This window comes from Oncorhynchus keta, chromosome 22, assembly GCF_023373465.1.
Source record: "Oncorhynchus keta strain PuntledgeMale-10-30-2019 chromosome 22, Oket_V2, whole genome shotgun sequence".
In the NCBI taxonomy this organism is placed as follows: Eukaryota; Metazoa; Chordata; class Actinopteri; order Salmoniformes; family Salmonidae; genus Oncorhynchus; species Oncorhynchus keta.
Genome location: NC_068442.1, coordinates 13,050,854 through 13,071,257, shown reverse-complemented (window position 1 = coordinate 13,071,257; position 20,404 = coordinate 13,050,854). Strand labels below are relative to the sequence as shown.

The following is a 20,404-nucleotide window of genomic DNA, read 5'->3' as shown; positions in this document are numbered from 1 at the left end:
ACCGGTAGGTGCAGATATTAACATCATGGAAACCGGTAGGTGCAGATATTAACATGGAAACCGGTAGGTGCAGATATTAACATCATAGGTGCAGATATTAAACCGGTAGGTGCAGATATTAACATGGAAACCGGTAGGTGCAGATATTAACATCATGGAAACCGGTAGGTGCAGATATTAACATCATGGAAACTGGTAGGTGCAGATATTAACATCATGGAAACCGGTAGGTGCAGATATTAACATCAATAAAACCGGTAGGTGCAGATATTAACATCATGGAAACCGGTAGGTGCAGATATTAACATGGAAACCGGTAGGTGCAGATATTAACATGGAAACCGGTAGGTGCAGATATTAACATGGAAACAGGTAGGTGCAGATATTAACATGGAAACCGGTAGGTGCAGATATTAACATGGAAACAGGTAGGTGCAGATATTAACATGGAAACCGGTAGGTGCGGATATTAACATGGAAACCGGTAGGTGCGGATATTAACATGGAAACCGGTAGGTGCAGATATTAACATGGAAACCGGTAGGTGCAGATATTAACATGGAAACCGGTAGGTGCAGATATTAACATGGAAACCGGTAGGTGCAGATATTAACATGGAAACCGGTAGGTGCAGATATTAACATGGAAACCGGTAGGTGCAGATATTAACATGGAAACCGGTAGGTGCAGATATTAACATCATGGAAACCGGTAGGTGCAGATATTAACATCATGGAAACCGGTAGGTGCAGATATTAACATGGAAACCAGTAGGTGCAGACATTAACATCATGGAAACTGGTAGGTGCAGATATTAACATCATGGAAACCGGTAGGTGCAGATATTAACATCATGGAAACCGGTAGGTGCAGATATTAACATCATGGAAACCGATAGGTGCAGATATTAACATGGAAACCGGTAGGTGCAGATATTAACATGGAAACATAGGTGCAGATATTAACATCATGGAAACCGGTAGGTGCAGATATTAACATCATGGTGCAAACCGGTAGGTGCAGATATTAACATGGAAACCGGTAGGTGCAGATATTAACATCATGCAGAAACATCATGGAAACCGGTAGGTGCAGATATTAACATCATGGAAATATTAACATGGAAACCGGTAGGTGCAGATATTAACATCATGGAAACCGGTAGGTGCAGATATTAACATCATGGAAACCGGTAGGTGCGGATATTAACATGGAAACCGGTGCAGATATTAACATGGAAACCGGTAGGTGCAGATATTAACATGGAAACCGGTAGGTGCAGATATTAACATCATGGAAACCGGTAGGTGCAGATATTAACATCATGGAAACTGGTAGGTGCAGATATTAACATCATGGAAACCGGTAGGTGCAGATATTAACATCATGAAAACCGGTAGGTGCAGATATTAACATGGAAACCGGTAGGTGCAGATATTAACATCAAGAAAACCGGTAGGTGCAGATATTAACATCATGGAAACCGGTAGGTGCAGATATTAACATCATGGAAACCGGTAGGTGCAGATATTAACATCATGGAAACCGGTAGGTGCAGATATTAACATGGAAACCGGTAGGTGCAGATATTAACATCAAGGAAACCGGTAGGTGCAGATATTAACATCATGCAGAATTAACATCATGGAAACCGGTAGGTGCAGATATTAACATCATGGAAAACCGGTAGGTGCAGATATTAACATGGAAACCGGTAGGTGCAGATATTAACATGGAAACCGGTAGGTGCAGATATTAACATCATGGAAACCGGTAGGTGCAGATATTAACATGGAAACCGGTAGGTGCAGATATTAACATCATGGAAACCATGGTAGGTGCAGATATTAACATCATGGAAACCGGTAGGTGCAGATATTAACACATGGAAACCGGTAGGTGCAGATATTAACATCATGGAAACCGGTAGGTGCAGATATTAACATCATGGAAACCGGTAGGTGCAGATATTAACATCATGGAAACCGGTAGGTGCAGATATTAACATCATGGAAACCGGTAGGTGCAGATATTAACATGGAAACCGGTAGGTGCAGATATTAACATCATGGAAACCGGTAGGTGCAGATATTAACATCATGGAAACCGGTAGGTGCAGATATTAACATCATGGAAACCGGTAGGTGCAGATATTAACATCATAGGATATTAACATCATGGAAACCGGTAGGTGCAGATATTAACATCAAACCGGTAGGTGCAGAAAACATCATGGAAACCGGTAGGTGCAGATATTAACATGGAAACCGGTAGGTGCAGATATTAACATCATTAAACCGGGTAGGTGCAGACATTAACATCATGGAAACTGGTAGGTGCAGATATTAACATCATGGAAACCGGTAGGTGCAGATATTAACATGGAAACCGGTAGGTGCAGATATTAACATCATGGAAACCGGTAGGTGCAGATATTAACATCATGGAAACCGGTAGGTGCAGATATTAACATCATGGAAACCGGTAGGTGCAGATATTAACATCATGGAAACCGGTAGGTGCAGATATTAACATGGAAACCGGTAGGTGCAGATATTAACATGGAAACCGGTAGGTGCAGATATTAACATCATGGAAACCGGTAGGTGCAGATATTAACATGGAAACCGGTAGGTGCAGATATTAACATCATGGAAACCGGTAGGTGCAGATATTAACATCATGGAAACCGGTAGGTGCAGATATTAACATGGAAACCGGTAGGTGCAGATATTAACATCATGGAAACCGGTAGGTGCAAATATTAACATCATGGAAACCGGTAGGTGCAGATATTAACATGGAAACCGGTAGGTGCAGACATTAACATCATGGAAACTGGTAGGTGCAGATATTAACATCATGAAAACCGGTAGGTGCAGATATTAACATGGAAACCGGTAGGTGCAGATATCAACATCATGGAAACCGGTAGGTGTAGATATTAACATGGAAACCGGTAGGTGCAGATATTAACATGGAAACCGGTAGGTGCAGATATTAACATCATGGAAACCGGTAGGTGCAGATATTAACATCATGAAAACCGGTAGGTGCAGATATTAACATGGAAACCGGTAGGTGCAGATATCAACATCATGGAAACCGGTAGGTGTAGATATTAACATGGAAACCGGTAGGTGCAGATATTAACATGGAAACCGGTAGGTGCAGATATTAACATCATGGAAACCGGTAGGTGCAGATATTAACATCATGGAAACTGGTAGGTGCAGATATTAACATCATGGAAATATTAACATCATGGAAACGGTAGGTGCAGATATTAACATCATGGAAACCGGTAGGTGCAGATATTAACATCATGGAAACTGGTAGGTGCAGATATTAACATCATGGAAACCGGTAGGTGCAGATATTAACATCAAGAAAACCGGTAGGTGCAGATATTAACATCATGGAAACCGGTAGGTGCAGATATTAACATGGAAACCGGTAGGTGCAGATATTAACATCATGGAAACCGGTAGGTGCAGATATTAACATCATGGAAACCGGTAGGTGCAGATATTAACATCATGGAAACCGGTAGGTGCAGATATTAACATCATGGAAACCGGTAGGTGCAGATATTAACATGGAAACCGGTAGGTGCAGATATTAACATCATGGAAACCGGTAGGTGCAGATATTAACATCATGGAAACCGGTAGGTGCAGATATTAACATCATGGAAACCGGTAGGTGCAGATATTAACATGGAAACCGGTAGGTGCAGATATTAACATCATGGAAACCAGTAGGTGCAGATATTAACATCATGGAAACCGGTAGGTGCAGATATTAACATCATGGAAACCGGTAAACCGGTCATGGAAACCGTGCAGATATTAACATCATGGAAACCGGTAGGTGCAGATATTAACATCATGGAAACCGGTAGGTGCAGATATTAACATCATGGAAACTGGTAGGTGCAGATATTAACATGGAAACAGTCTATGGAAACTGGTAGGTGCAGATATTAACATCATGGAAACCGTGTAGGTGCAGATATTAACATCATGGAAACCGGTAGGTGCAGATATTAACATCCATGGAAACTCGGTAGGTGCAGATATTATCCGCTACAAGACCATGGTGCTTGCCTCATGGAAACCGGTAGGCTGCAGATATTAACATCATGGAAACCGGTAGGTGGAACACACTCCCTCACGACATCAGGACAGCGGAGTCAGATCACCACCTAACACCTGGAAACCTAGGATAGGTGCAGATATTAACATATTGTAAACCGGCTAGGTGTCAGATATTAACATGGAAACCGTCTGCAAATATTAAATGTAAATGTAAATGTAGATATCAACATCATGCTGAAACCAGGTGGTGAGGTGCAGCTATTTTAACTGGGGACCCATGACAAATCTCTTCAGTCTCCTTAGGTGGAAAAGGTGCAGATATTAACATCATGAGAAACCTGGTTAGGTGCAGGATGATTGTGAACATCAAACTGAAAAGCAGTTGTGGAGACTTTGCAAATCCTTAAATTGTGCAGATATCAACATCCTGAAAGTCTTTGGACAAGGGAGACTGGCCAGGTAAACAAAACCAAAGCATGGACCACAGCATGACGCCACAATCTTATCTGATTATTCCGACCAATGACCATTAATCTTTTATTTACTTATGTGTCCTACTTTGAAGGGGTAAGCAAGGTAGACTCTAGAGTAGACGATCCTATCCGCCAATCAGGGCTGAGTATGTAAATATATTTACAATAGTATCTGCTATCCGTGTGACTATCGGCTTTCGTCGATTCCGGAGCAAACATCAATCATTCCGGAGCTAGCCAGCTCCGTCAATCACTCCGGGGCTGCAGTCACCTATCCGGACCCGTTTTACTGCCCACGCAGAGCCCCACCGGGCCTTCACAACTGGACTGCCGACGTTATCTACCCGAAGGAGATCCGGCTGGCTCCTCAGTCGTGACGTTACCTGAACGCCCATCTGCGACCTGCTAACCGTTAGCTGTCTTACCGGCTGCTATCTGAATAGACAATCGGACAATTTATTTATTTGTATTATTATTATGTTTCTTCTTGGGCCTCTATAACTATATCTATTGTTTTATTTTTGTTGTTGTGTGATTTGGACTAATCCCCTCTACCACAAGGAACCCCACTAATCTACTGACGGAACGCAAGAGGTGGCTAACAACAGACCTCCATCCTATGCTAGCTTGCTACCGATGGCCTGGCTAGCTGTCTAAATCGCCGTGACCCCCAACCACCCTCTCCACTCACTGGACCCTTTCGATCACTCGACTAAGCATGCCTCTCCTTAATGTCAATATGTCTTGTCCATTGCTGTTCTGGTTAGTGTTTATTGGCTTATTTCACTGTAGAGCCTCTAGTCCTGCTCACTATACCTTATCCAACCTATTAGTTCCACCACCCACACATGCAATGACATCTCCTGGTTTCAATGATGTTTCTAGAGACAATATCTCTCTCTTCATCACTCAATACCTAGGTTTACCTCCACTGTATTCACATCCTACCATACCTTTGTCTGTACATTATACCTTGATGCTATTTTATCGCCCCCAGAAACCTCCTTTTACTCTCTGTTCCAGACGTTCTAGACGACCAATTCTTATTGCTTTCAGCCGCACCCTTATTCTACTCCTCCTATGTTCCTCTGGCGATGTAGAGGTGAATCCAGGCCCTGCAGTGCCTAGCTCCACTCCTATTCCCCAGGCGCTCTCTTTTGACGACTTCTGTAACCGTAATAGCCTTGGTTTCATGCATGTTAACATTAGAAGCCTCCTCCCTAAGTTTGTTCTATTCACTGCTTTAGCACAATCTGCCAACCCGGATGTTCTAGCTGTGTCTGAATCCTGGCTTAGGAAGAACACCAAAAATTCAGAAATTTTTATTCCAAACCACAACATTTTCAGACAAGATAGAACTGCCAAAGGGGGCGGTGTTGCAATCTACTGCAAAGATAGCCTGCAGAGTTCTGTCCTACTATCCAGGTCTGTACCCAAACAATTTGAACTTCTACTTTTAAAAATCCACCTCTCTAAAAACAAGTCTCTCACCGTTGCCGCCTGCTATAGACCACCCTCTGCCCCCAGCTGTGCTCTGGACACCATATGTGAACTGATTGCCCCCCATCTATCTTCAGAGCTCTTAACACCCCAGCCATCCTACAATCTAAACTTGATGCCCTCAATCTCACACAAATTATCAATGAACCTACCAGGTACCTCCCCAAAGCCTTAAACACGGGCACCCTCATAGATATCATCCTAACCATCTTCCCCTCTAAATACACCTCTGCTGTCTTCAACCAAGATCTCAGCGATCACTGCCTCATTGCCTGCATCCGTAATGGGTCAGCGGTCAAACCACCTCCACTCATCACTGTAAAACGCTCCCCGAAACACTTCAGCGAGCAGGCCTTTCTAATCGACCTGGCTGGGGTATCCTGGAAGGATATTGATCTCATCCCGTCAGTAGAGGATGCCTGGATATTTTTTTTAAATGCCTTCCTAACCATCTTACATAAACATGCCCCATTCAAGAAATGTAGAACCAGGAACAGATATAGCCCTTGGTTCTCCCCAGACCTGACTGCCCTTAATCAACACAAAAACATCATATGGCGTTCTGCATTAGCATCAAACAGCCCCCGTGATATGCAGCTGTTCAGGGAAGCTAGAAACCATTTTACACAGGCAGTTAGAAAAGCCAAGGCTAGCTTTTTCAAGCAGAAATTTGTTTCCTGCAACACTAACTCAAACAAGTTCTGGGACACTGTAAAGTCTATGGAGAATAAGAACACCTCCTCCCAGCTGCCCACTGCACTGAAGATAGGAAACACTGTCACCACTGATAAATCCACCATAATTGAGAATTTCAATAAGCATTTTTCTACGGCTGGCCATGCTTTCCACCTGGCTACTCCTACCCCGGTCAACAGCACTGCACCCCCAACAGCAACTCGCCCAAGCATTCCCCATTTCTCCTTCTCCCAAATCCATTCAGCTGATGTTCTGAAAGAGCTGCAAAATCTGGACCCCTACAAATCAGCCGGGCTAGACAATTTGGACCCTTTCTTTCTAAAATTATCTGCCGAAATTGTTGCCACCACTATTACTAGCCTGTTCAACCTCTCTTTCGTGTCGTCTGAGATTCCCAAAGATTGGAAAGCAGCTGCGGTCATCCCCCTCTTCAAAGGGGGGGACACTCTTGACCCAAACTGCTACAGACCTATATCTATCCTACCATGCCTTTCTAAGGTCTTCGAAAGCCAAGTCAACAAACAGATTACCGACCATTTCGAATCTCACCATACCTTCTCTGCTATGCAGTCTGGTTTCAGAGCTGGTCATGGGTGCACCCCAGCCACGCTCAAGGTCCTAAACGATATCTTAACCGCCATCGATAAGAAACATTACTGTGCAGCCGTATTCATTGATCTGGCCAAGGCTTTCGACTCTGTCAATCACCACATCCTCATCGGCAGACTCGACAGCCTTGGTTTCTCAAATGATTGCCTCGCCTGGTTCACCAACTACTTCTCTGATAAGAGTTCAGTGTGTCAAATCGGAGGGTCTGCTGTCCGGACCTCTGGCAGTCTCTATGGGGGTGCCACAGGGTTCAATTCTTGGACCGACTCTCTTCTCTGTATACATCAATGTCGCTCTTGCTGCTGGTGAGTCTCTGATCCACCTCTACGCAGACGACACCATTCTGTATACTTCCGGCCCTTCTTTGGACACTGTGTTAACAACCCTCCAGGCAAGCTTCAATGCCATACAACTCTCCTTCCGTGGCCTCCAATTACTCTTAAATACAAGTAAAACTAAATGCATGCTCTTCAACCGATCGCTACCTGCACCTACCCGCCTGTCCAACATCACTACTCTGGACGGCTCTGACTTAGAATACGTCGACAACTACAAATACTTAGGTGTCTGGTTAGACTGTAAACTCTCCTTCCAGACCCATATCAAACATCTCCAATCCAAAGTTAAATCTAGAATTGTCTTCCTATTTCGCAACAAAGCATCCTTCACTCATGCTGCCAAACATACCCTTGTAAAACTGACCATCCTACCAATCCTCGACTTTGGCGATGTCATTTACAAAATTGCCTCCAATACCCTACTCAACAAATTGGATGCAGTCTATCACAGTGCAATCCGTTTTGTCACCAAAGCCCCATATACTACCCACCATTGTGACCTGTCGCTCTCGTTGGCTGGCCCTCGCTTCATACTCGTTGCCAAACCCACTGGCTCCATGTCATCTACAAGACCCTGCTAGGTAAAGTCCCCCCTTATCTCAGCTCGCTGGTCACCATAGCATCTCCCACCTGTAGCACACGCTCCAGCAGGTATATCTCTCTAGTCACCCCCAAAACCAATTCTTTCTTTGGCCACCTCTCCTTCCAGTTCTCTGCTGCCAATGACTGGAACGAACTACAAACATCTCTGAAACTGGCAACACTTATCTCCCTCACTAGCTTTAAGCACCAACTGTCAGAGCAGCTCACAGATTACTGCACCTGTACATAGCCTTTTTTGCCTTTACCTCCCTTATCTCACCTCATTTGCTCACATTGTATATAGACTTGTTTATACTGTATTATTGACTGTATGTTTGTTTTACTCCATGTGTAACTCTGTGTCATTGTATCTGTCGAACTGCTTTGCTTTATCTTGGCCAGGTCGCAATTGTAAATGAGAACTTGTTCTCAACTTGCCTACCTGGTTAAATAAAGGTGAAATAAAATCAAATAAATAAAAAGTATCAAACCGCCCAAACGATCAGACAGCATTTCGATGGCAAAATGGTAGAAAACACACACAGTGATTTATTAGACATACAGTGATGATTTAATAGTTCACGGGCATGTTAACATCAATACTCCAATATGAATTTATACAGAGGTCAAAGTGTGTTGTTGTTCTATTGTAATCAGAACAGCCTTTTCCATAGTCTTTTCCATGCACCTCTCCCCCCAACCAGAGAGGAAGAGGTGAAGCAAGAGGTTTCACTCTCGCCAAAATAAGCCAGTTTCTATGGGCTTATTTTGGACTTATGCTTGTCGCCTGCCTTCCCGCCTTCGAGACAATGAAACTCCCATTGTTAGGGCGGAGACATGAGCATTGTGATTTCCCCCAGCCTGCTTCTTTCTCTCTCTCGCTAGTCCTGCAGAATCACCGTGGCGATCGATGTGCCATTGGCAGGGGCCTCGGGAGCCTTGATTAGGTGTTGACCTCTGTCCAGCACACTGCCTGATTAAAAAGGTGAGCCGCCCCTGGCCCAACCTCACTTTTCATGTGCTAATGGTCATTTACCATAGTAATGCTGCTGCTCCTCTGTCCACTTCCCTCAGGGATAGGCACATGCATTGAGATTTTCTAGTTAAAGAAGAGGTTAATGCTAGCCCGGTCCTAGTATCTAAAGGGACAGCACCAAACCGGTGAGAATGACCATAGAAGTTAGCAAAACAGCAAAAAGAGATCTGGGACCAGGCTAGGTTAGCGCTACTTCACATAAGCAGTCATTGGATGGATGATGTATCAGTTTCATAAGAGCCGATAAAGGAGAACAGAGCTTCTATTCATTTTGTGCAGGGGGAGTCACTGGTTCTCTCTCTGTCTCTCTTTTAGTGATTTTGACATAGATGCCATTCTTAGGACCGAGCGTGGTGTGAGACTTCAACCAGAGGAACCTGGAACATAAAGAGCAATATAGGGCAGAGGTTAGAGAGAGCAAGGTCACAGCATAGACCGAGCCGTCTCCATGTGACTCTAACGGGGACTCAAACAAACAAACTGCATCGACGCTGCACTGCACTTGACTTTTAAAGTCCATTTCCCTGACATTCTCAAAGATGGCATCTGCGCTAAACGTCTCAGATGTCTGCTCACGCGTAAATTACCTTTAAGCGTCAAGTGAAGTACAGTTTGTTGGAATCAACTAAATTACCTTTAAACACTTAGGTTGAGATAAGTGTCAAAAGAAGGGCCATCGCAGGTTGAACCCACCTTAGTGTCTGTGCTGGCCACGATGTTGAACTTCCTGAAGACGTGCACCAGGGCCATCGCAGGTCGAACCCACCTTAGTGTCTGTGCTGGCCACGATGTTGAACTTCCTGAAGACGTGCACCAGGGCCATCGCAGGTTGAACCCACCTTAGTGTCTGTGCTGACCACGATGTTGAACTTCCTGAAGACGTGCACCAGGGACATCGCAGGTTGAACCCACCTTAGTGTCTGTGCTGACCACGATGTTGAACTTCCTGAAGACGTGCACCAGGGACATCGCAGGTTGAACCCACCTTAGTGTCTGTGCTGGCCACGATGTTGAACTTCCTGAAGACGTGCACCAGGGCCATCGCAGGTCGAACCCATCTTAGTGTCTGTGCTGGCCACGATGTTGAACTTCCTGAAGACGTGCACCAGGGCCATCGCAGGTCGAACCCACCTTAGTGTCTGTGCTGACCACGATGTTGAACTTCCTGAAGACGTGCACCAGGGCCATCGCAGGTCGAACCCATCTTAGTGTCTGTGCTGGCCACGATGTTGAACTTCCTGAAAACGTGCACCAGGGCCATCGCAGGTCGAACCCACCTTAGTGTCTGTGCTGACCACGATGTTGAACTTCCTGAAGACGTGCACCAGGGCCATCTTGATCTCCAGCTGGGCCAGCCTCATGCCCACACAGCTGCGGGGCCCCGCCCCAAACGGCAGGTACACAAAAGGGTGTCTGCTGGCCTTGGCCTCCGCCGTGAATCTGCATGGGAGAGAGTAGAGGCCTTTAGTGGTCAGTCTGGAGTACACTCTGATAGAGTGCTAGTCAAATACACTTGAACGTGCATTCTGTAATGTATCATTGTATTATCACTTGTGTCAATGTAAAAGCACTCCCCATTGTACAGAACACCCACAGTGGGACATAACGTGAGGCAATGACTGAGTGTAGCTGTGCTGTGTAATGATGTAACTGTGCTGGGACTTGTCTATGGTATCTTTATACTAGACCCATAGTAATGGAACAAGAATAGACTGACTGTCTCCTACCTGTCAGGGATGAACTTCTCTGGTTCGGGCCAGTTCTCTGGATCATAATGCAGATAGCCTGCAGGGATCTCCAGAGTGGCTCCCTTCGGTAGGAACTGTCTGTTGACCATGCAGTCCTCGTCTACGTCACCGGGCAAACCTGAAACAAAATGGCTGCTCAGTTTCAACAATGCGAATAAGAAATGGTGACCTGTGGAAACATGGGGGACATGGCCATGTACAGTACATAAGAGAAGTTTATTGGTCACATCCATAGTTTAGCAGGTGTTATCGTGGTGCAGGGAAAGGTTATGTTACTAGCTCCTAACAATGCAAATGTCAAACAGCTACAATTTTAAGAAAATAAATATACAAAAAAAAGAAAGAAATCAAGAACGGTGGGACGAATCCAATTGGTATAAAAATGCAATCCATGCACATTGTACACCAGGGGGATTTACACAAGCTAAACTAAGAATGATATGTACAGCAGCAGCTATACTACAGAGAGATATGTCAAGAATCCAGGTTACAAATACAAAATATGCAGTGTGTATAAACAGTGTAACTAAAACACAATGTCCAGTAGGAGAAATATTAGAATAAACTATGTCGGGATTGGGAATCATTCTAAACATACATAATGTCAATAGTATCACTACGTTTCATACTATCATACTGCACGGAGACTTACCTGAAACCAGGATGATAGAGACGCAGATCCTCGGATATGACCATGTCTAGATATTTCAGATCCTGCACATTGGTATAATCTGGTGATTCCTACAAGATAAAAGCATTTATGTAAGTTACATTGTATTTACTTTGGTACCAAACAATCCCTATAACATCCCTACTGAAAGCAAGCAAATCCAAAGGAAGAAAAGGAGCTAAGTGCAATTTAAACTAGTGCCATCAGAGAGCAGCAAAACATCACGTTATTCAGGTTACGGCTATGAGGTTATTTGGAGAGCATGGCTAAGAATAGAAGAGTTTGGCATTAGGCTGCGCCAAACAAATCACAAAGAAGAACTACATCAGAAACTAGAGCAAGTTTGTATGAATGATGAGAGTGACTGAGTGGACATTAAACCTGTCTAGCACTGTTAAACACGGACTATGTGTAGTGCAGATGAACGACCCTCTGTCGTTCAGCAATGTGTGTGTGTGTGTGTGTGTGTGTGTGTGTGTGTGTGTGTGTGTGTGTGTGTGTGTGTGTGTGTGTGTGTGTGTGTGTGTGTGTGTGTGTGTGTGTGTGTGTGTGTGTGTGTGTGTGTGGGCCAGTGAAGAGCCTGTGAAGACGGCTCCATTGTCTAGCCTTGCGGTCACTTCTCATTGGGCGCCACACAGATCCCAAGGGGAATGACATGTCCCTAATGAGCACTAAGAGTTAACGCAGCTCTCTGCTCCACTGATAAAGCCCAGCAGCCGCCAGACCCGTTGTGTAAGATGGGCATCTTACCACGAGAGAAGGAGGGAAAGAGAGAGAGAGAGATATAGAGAAAAAGACCTTCAGAACAGAAAGACAGTGAGTTTTAGCGAGGTCGGCCTTGCAGTGCCCTCTCTGCCTGCAGTGCTGGGTGTAGCTAATGATTATTCAAGAGATTCTCTGGTCATTTGTATACTTTTTGGCCAGTAGTTCTGAAAGTAGCGCGCACGAACCAGAAGTGGTCCCTTAAAAAAACTGCGTCACAATATGTGCTACACATCATTACTCTCTCTCACTCTGCTGTGGGTGCATCTGGCTAGCTGTCACTCAAATGACGGGGAGCTGAAGCTCATTGGTTGAAATCAAATTGCTAGGGGGCTGGCCCACATGGAGGGAAATGTAGGGGAAATGGCACAGCACAACTTTGAGAAAAACAGCTTTCAAACGAGGGATTTCGTGGCTAATTGAGGTAAAACAGTAATTCTGCTCACAGATTATACATGTATGAACTACACATTAACACATCTAGCCCAAAGCGGGAGGTTTAACAAATACTTTACACTACATGACCAAAAGTATGTGAACACCTGCTTGTCAGACATCTCATTCCAAAATCATGGGCATTAAAATGGAGTTTGTCCTCCACTCTTCTTGGAAGGCTTTCCACGAGATATTGAAACATTTCTGCGGGGACTGATGTTGGGTGATTAGGCCTGGTTCACAGTTGGCATTCCAATTCACCCCAAAGGTGTTCGATTTGGTTAAGGTCAGGGCTCTGTTCAGGCCAATCAAGCTCTTCCACACCAATCTCGACAGACCATTCCTATATGGACCTCGCTTTGTGCACGGGGGATTGCCATGTTAAAACAGGAAGGGCCTTCCTCAAACTGTTGCCACAAAGTTGAAAGCACAGAATCACCTAGAATGTAATTGTAAGCTGTAGCGTTAAGATTTCCCTTCACTGGAACTACGGTACCTAGCCTGAACCATGAAAAACAGCCCCAGACCATTATTCCTCCTCCACCAAACTTTACAGTTGGCACTTTACACTGAGGCAGGTAGCGTTCTTCTGGCAACCGCCAAACCCAGATTTGTCTGTCGGACTGCCAGATGGTGAAGCGTGATTCATCACTCTAGAGAACATATTTCCACTGCTCCAGAGTCCAATGGCGACGAGCTTTACACCACTCCAGCCGACGCTTGGCATTGAGCATGGTGATCTTAGGCTGTTGTGAGGCTGGTCGGCCATATAAACCCATTTCATGAAGCTCCCAACGAACAGTTCATGTGCTGACGGAGGCAGTTTGGAACTCGGTTGTAAGTGTTGCAACTGAGGACCGAAGCTTTTAACGAACTACGCGCTTCAGCACTAGGCGGTCCCGTTCTGTAAGCTTGTGTGGCCTACCACTTCGCAGCTGAGCCGTTGTTGCTCCTAGATGTTTCCACTTCACAATAACATCACTTACAGTTGACCGGGGCAGCTACAGCAGGGCAGACATTTGACGAACTGACTTGTTGGAAAGGTGACATCCTATGACGGTGCTACGTTGAAAGTCACTGAGCTCTTCAGTAAGGCCATTCTACTGACAATGTTTGTCTATGGGGATTGCATGGCTGTGTGCACGATTTTATACGCCTGTCAGCAACAGGTGTGGCTGAAATAGCCGAATCCACTAATTTGAAGAGGTGTACACACACTTTTGTATATGTAGTTTAGTAGTCGCCAAAGTTCCAGAGCGTGTCTTTAATGCTTGGTGTACTGCAAAGCCAGGGGAGAGGGAGGGGGAGCGTTTGTGGTTTTCTAATTATGCAGATTCAATGACAATAACTTATCAGAATCCTGCGGGCCGGATTAACAAAGCTAACTCAACAAGTTGATCGGGAACACATTAGTCCCAGTGTGTTTGTTTTGTGGGGACCATAAAGGTGCATCAAACATCCTGGTTCTGCACCACGGGGCCTGACAGAGAGCATAGAGTGGTAGGAGATGTATCAGACATCCTGGTTCTGCACCACGGGGCCTGACAGAGAGCATAGTGGTAGGAGATGTATCAAACATCCTGGTTCTGCACCACGGGGCCTGACAGAGAGCATAGTGGTAGGAGATGTATCAAACATCCTGGTTCTGCACCACGGGGCCTGACAGAGAGCATAGAGTGGTAGGAGATGTATCAAACATCCTGGTTCTGCACCACGGGGCCTGACAGAGAGCATAGTGGTAGGAGATGTATCAAACATCCTGGTTCTGCACCACGGGGCCTGACAGAGAGCATAGTGGTAGGAGATGTATCAGACATCCTGGTTCTGCACCACAGGGCCTGACAGAGAGCATAGTGGTAGGAGATGTATCAAACATCCTGGTTCTGCACCACGGGGCCTGACAGAGAGCATAGTGGTAGGAGATGTATCAGACATCCTGGTTCTGCACCACGGGGCCTGACACAGAGCATAGTGGTAGGAGATGTATCAGACATCCTGGTTCTGCACCACGGGGCCTGACAGAGAGCATAGTGGTAGGAGATGTATCAGACATCCTGCTTCTGCACCACGGGGCCTGACACAGAGCATAGTGGTAGGAGATGTATCAGACATCCTGGTTCTGCACCACGGGGCCTGACAGAGAGCATAGTGGTAGGAGATGTATCAGACATCCTGGTTCTGCACCACGGGGCCTGAAACAGAGCATAGTGGTAGGAGATGTATCAGACATCCTGGTTCTGCACCACAGGGCCTGACACAGAGCATAGTGGTAGGAGATGTATCAGACATCCTGGTTCTGCACCACGGGCCTGACGCAGAGCATAGTGGTAGGAGATGTATCAGACATCCTGGTTCTGCACCACGGGGCCTGACACAGAGCATAGTGGTAGGAGATGTATCAGACATCCTGGTTCTGCACCACGGGGCCTGACACAGAGCATAGTGGTAGGAGATGTATCAGACATCCTGGTTCTGCACCACGGGGCCTGACAGAGAGCATAGTGGTAGGAGATGTATCAGACATCCTGGTTCTGCACCACGGGGCCTGAAACAGAGCATAGTGGTAGGAGATGTATCAGACATCCTGGTTCTGCACCACGGGGCCTGACAGAGAGCATAGTGGTAGGAGATGTATCAGACATCCTGGTTCTGCACCACGGGGCCTGAAACAGAGCATAGTGGTAGGAGATGTATCAGACATCCTGGTTCTGCACCACGGGGCCTGACAGAGAGCATAGTGGTAGGAGATGTATCAAACATCCTGGTTCTGCACCACGGGGCCTGACAGAGAGCATAGTGGTAGGAGATGTATCAGACATCCTGGTTCTGCACCACGGGGCCTGAAACAGAGCATAGTGGTAGGAGATGTATCAGACATCCTGGTTCTGCACCACAGGGCCTGACACAGAGCATAGTGGTAGGAGATGTATCAGACATCCTGGTTCTGCACCACGGGGCCTGACACAGAGCATAGTGGTAGGAGATGTATCAGACATCCTGGTTCTGCACCACGGGGCCTGACACAGAGCATAGTGGTAGGAGATGTATCAGACATCCTGGTTCTGCACCACGGGGCCTGACACAGAGCATAGTGGTAGGAGATGTATCAGACATCCTGGTTCTGCACCACGGGGCCTGACAGAGAGCATAGTGGTAGGAGATGTATCAAACATCCTGGTTCTGCACCACGGGGCCTGACACAGAGCATAGTGGTAGGAGATGTATCAAACATCCTGGTTCTGCACCACAGGGCCTGACAGAGAGCATAGTGGTAGGAGATGTATCAGACATCCTGGTTCTGCACCACGGGGCCTGACACAGAGCATAGTGGTGGGAGGTGCGTCAGACATCATGTCTCAGCTCTTTAGCCAACAAATTCAGCCCATTGCTTGTTCCAACAGCACACAGAAACGTCGGGAAAACATACTCCCTTGCAATGAGGGCAATGAAAACAAGAATTTGTTATTGGTCAAGTTCATGTTTTCTCCCTGTTTCTCCCATTTGGTGCCTAATGAATATGACCCAGGTATCAGACACAGGAAAGCTGCTGATGAGCAGTGTTCTTTAACAAAAGGGTCAGGGTTGACTGATCTGACCAACCTGACCTTTCTCCTAACAGGGATCACAGACAGACAGAGAGGGAGAGAGAGATAAAGAGAGAGGGAGATGTTTTATTTATTTATTTAACCTTTAACTAACTAGACAAGTCAGTTAAGAACAAATTCTTATTAAAATGACAGCCTACCAAAAGGGAAAAGGCCTCCTGCGGGGGGGGACAGGGGACCTGGGATTAAAAATAAACATATATAGGACAAAACACACATCACAACATGATACAGAGAGAGAGAGAGAGAGAGAGAGAGAGAGAGAGAGAGAGAGAGAGAGAGAGAGAGAGAGAGAGAGAGAGAGAGAGAGAGAGAGAGGGAGGGAGAGAGAGAGAGAGAGAGGGATGGGAGGGAGGGAGACAGAGAGAGAGAGAGATGGGAGGGAGGGAGGGAGACAGAGAGAGAGAGATGGGAGGGAGGGAGACAGAGAGAGAGAGAGAGATGGGAGGGAGGGAGGGAGACAGAGAGAGAGAGAGATGGGAGGGAGGGAGACAGAGAGAGAGAGAGAGAGAGAGAGAGAGAGAGAGATGGGAGGGAGACAGAGAGAGAGAGTGAAAGAGAGGGGTAGGGAGTGAGAGAAAAAGAAAGAGGGGGTAGAGGGAGGGAAGGAGGAGAGAGAGTGAGAGTGGAATGGGGACAGATGGATTGAGAGACAACAGACAATGACAGACAGACACAGGGGAGGAGGCATCTGGAGCCAGGGTTGCGCTCCGTTCACACTGACTCCCAGGCAGAATAAATACAGAATATTTCCGGTCTGATAAGCGTGGTGTGCTAGGCCCTGTGTGGAATCATAGCCCCCCCAAACACAGCACAACATGAAGCCAGACAGGAATGACAGAGGGAGCTGGAGCGGCACTAAGCGGCTAATGGATGGAGGGACTGGGTGTCGAGGAGAGGAACCCCGCTCTGTCTGTTGCCTGTCCCGGGGACGTCCAGAGGGCACAGGGGCATTGGAGTGTGTTCTGAGCACCCCCAGACCTCCTCCTAAGACCCCCTTAAGCACCTGAGTTGGTTTGATGTCTGCTTGACTGCATGTGGTACATTGAATGATAACAATGACAACGTCAAGCAAGAATGCACTTTGAGACCCTTTCCAGTCTCCAGTCAACCTGAGCTCACTTCACAACCTTCCAGACCTTCTTTTGAGGCTCTCCGAGGCCATTCCAGACCCCATCAGAGGACCAGCTCTTCCTAAAAGACACGGATCAGTGTTTTAAAGGGCAGAGCAGCGGGGGGCACGGTCATGATAGGAGTCTGAGCCGTTCCATAAAACCTGCTGTTTGATCTCCTATCATCTACTGTTACTGCCAGGTCGACCTCCCACACCTCGGCAGCAGGAGACCTGCCCAACCATCGAGCGACTAGCTAAAGGTAGCCTTCTGTCAAGGCACACATTTACACAAAACCATTGGTTGAAATGTAGGTGAAAAAAGCGGTTCTTGGCACCATACAGGGGGTGTAACATCCTGGTAAACCCCTTTAAATCATTGGTTCTAGTGTAAAAGACGTCAAACTAATGCAGCCCAAAGGAAAGAGAGATTTGACTGGTATGCTGGGTAGAAAATCTCCATTTGGCATGTCTGTCTAAAGAGGGGTAGCCTCCTCTGACGCAGGTCTTGAGATCCACCCATTTATGTAACAGAAGCCAGTTGAACAGTGTCCCTCGACAGGCGTCTCTGACACTCACACAGGTACTACAACATCCACCAAAACACGGATGAAGTCATGATGGCCTGTTGGGGAGGCAGTCCCCCAAGACTAGCCTTCAACATCTGAGTATTTCAGGTAAAGCACTTTAAACACAGAACAAGCAGAAGGTACACGAGGAAGTATCACATTTACTGCATTTCACTGAAATTCTAAATTCATTGAAGACGTAAAAGTCCCACTATGTTCAAAGCATCAAAGGAATCACCCTGAAAACACAGAGGAGCCGTTTACTGTTACTTCACCAGACACATTTCAAAGCCCCTCAGAGTCTAATATTCACCTCTTCTCTGCTGCAAAATGACATTCATTTCTGCACAGCCGGAAAGTGAGACTCCAAAGTAGTCGGCCTTCAAAGTGCCTGTGTGCTTACTTCTATTTCTCTCCCCCTCTTCATTACAGGGGCCTATTTGGAGGAGAAAAACAAGTCATTACTGTGTTGAATATGGGAGCTGTAACCCTCCCTTTCATGCCTAGTTTGCCTCAGTGGCTCTAGCTTTCATGTCCTGTGGCCTACTACCACACAGTGTGGTTGCGCCCCAAATGGCATCATATTCCCTATATAGTGCCTACTTTTAACCAGTAGTAGTGCACTATATGGAATAGGGTGCTGTTTGAGACGCAAGCCTCTGTGTCTGGCCCTGCCGCCCAGTCTTTCCGGTTTATTTACATTCTATTGCCCCCATTTGAAGGCCAGGGCCTGGGGAGGCTCTGAGACATAGGTGCGTTGGACACGCACACACACAGACACAAACACACACGGCCTCATCGAAGTGATCGCACCGCGGCCCCCTTATCTCCGCTATATCCTGCAGGCGGAGTTGCCACGGCAACGGTTACTTATGGTTATTGATAGTGATAGAGGCGTATATGTTCAAACAAGATATGTGGCTTTGGGGGATTGTTAATACACAAATGCAATGACTGTCGGTTTGCATTGTCTTCTAATAGCAAGGAACAAAGAGAGAGAGAGAGATATGAGAGAGAAATAGGAGGGAGAGCGAGATAGGAGAGAGCGAGATAGGGGAGAGAGAGAGGAGAGAGAGAGATAGGAGAGAGAAATAGAGAGAGAAACAGAGAGACAGAATTAGATAGGGGAGAGAGAGAGAAATAGATAGGGGAGAGAGATAGGAGAGAGAGAGATAGGAGAGAGAAATAGATAGGGGAGAGAGAAAATTAGATAGGGGAGAGAGATAGGAGAGAGAGAGAGAAGAGAGGGAGAGATAGGGGAGAAAGAGATATAGGAGAGAGAGAGAGAGAGGAGAGAGGGATAGATGATAGATAGGGGAGAAAGAGATATAGGAGAGAGATATGAGAGAGAGATAGGAGAGAGAGAGAGAGGGGAGAGAGAGAGAGGAGAGATAGGAGAGAGAAATAGATAGGGGAGAGAGATAGGAGAGAGAGATAGGGGAGAGAGGAGAGAGAGATAGGAGAGAGAAATTGATAAGGGAGAGAGAGAATTAGATAGGGGAGAGCGAGAGAAATAGATAGGGGAGAAAGAGATATAGGAGAGAGTGAGAGAGAGGAGAGAGGGATAGATATTGGAGAAAGAGATATAGGAGAGAGAGAGAGAGAGAGAGAGAGAGAGAGAGAGAGAGAGAGAGAGAGAGAGAGAGAGAGAGAGGGGGAGATAGGGGGTAGAGATAATTAGATAGGGGAGAGAGATAATTAGATAGGGGAGAGAGAGAGAGAAATAGATAGGGGAGAGAGGAGAGAGAGAGAGAGAGAGAGAGAGAGAGAGAGAGAGAGAGAGAGAGAGAGAAGAGAGTGATAGATAGGGGAGAAAGAGATATAGGAGAGAGAGAGAGGGATAGATAGTGGAGAAAGAGATATAGAAGACAGAGAGAGAGAGAATAGAGAGGGGAGAGGGGAGAGACAGGAGAGAGAAATAGATAGGGGAGAGAGATAATTAGATAGGGGAGAGAGATAGGAGAGAGAGATAGGGGAGAGAGGAGAGAGAGATAGGAGAGAGAAATTGATAAGGGAGAGAGAGAATTAGATAGGGGAGAGCGAGAGAAAGAGATAGGGGAGAGAGATAGGAGAGAGAGAGAGAGAGAGAGAGAGAGAGAGAGAGAGAGAGAGAGAGAGAGAGAGAGAAGAGAAGGATAGATAGGGGAGAAAGAGATATAGGAGACAGAGA

The 20,404-nt window shown here is 46.2% G+C and overlaps 1 long non-coding RNA gene and 1 pseudogene across 1 annotated transcript; one reads left to right on the top strand and one right to left on the bottom strand.

The window, feature by feature from the left end:
* Positions 1-262: 262 nt before the first annotated feature.
* Positions 263-3,435, top strand: LOC127910588 (uncharacterized). The gene is made up of 3 exons (XR_008075377.1): positions 263-926; positions 2,815-2,904; positions 3,309-3,435. It is a non-coding gene; the product is annotated as an uncharacterized LOC127910588 (long non-coding RNA).
* A 5,429-nt stretch (positions 3,436-8,864) lies between these two features.
* Positions 8,865-18,658, bottom strand: LOC118400825 (thromboxane-A synthase-like; annotated as a pseudogene).
* Between the last annotated feature and the right edge of the window lie 1,746 nt (positions 18,659-20,404).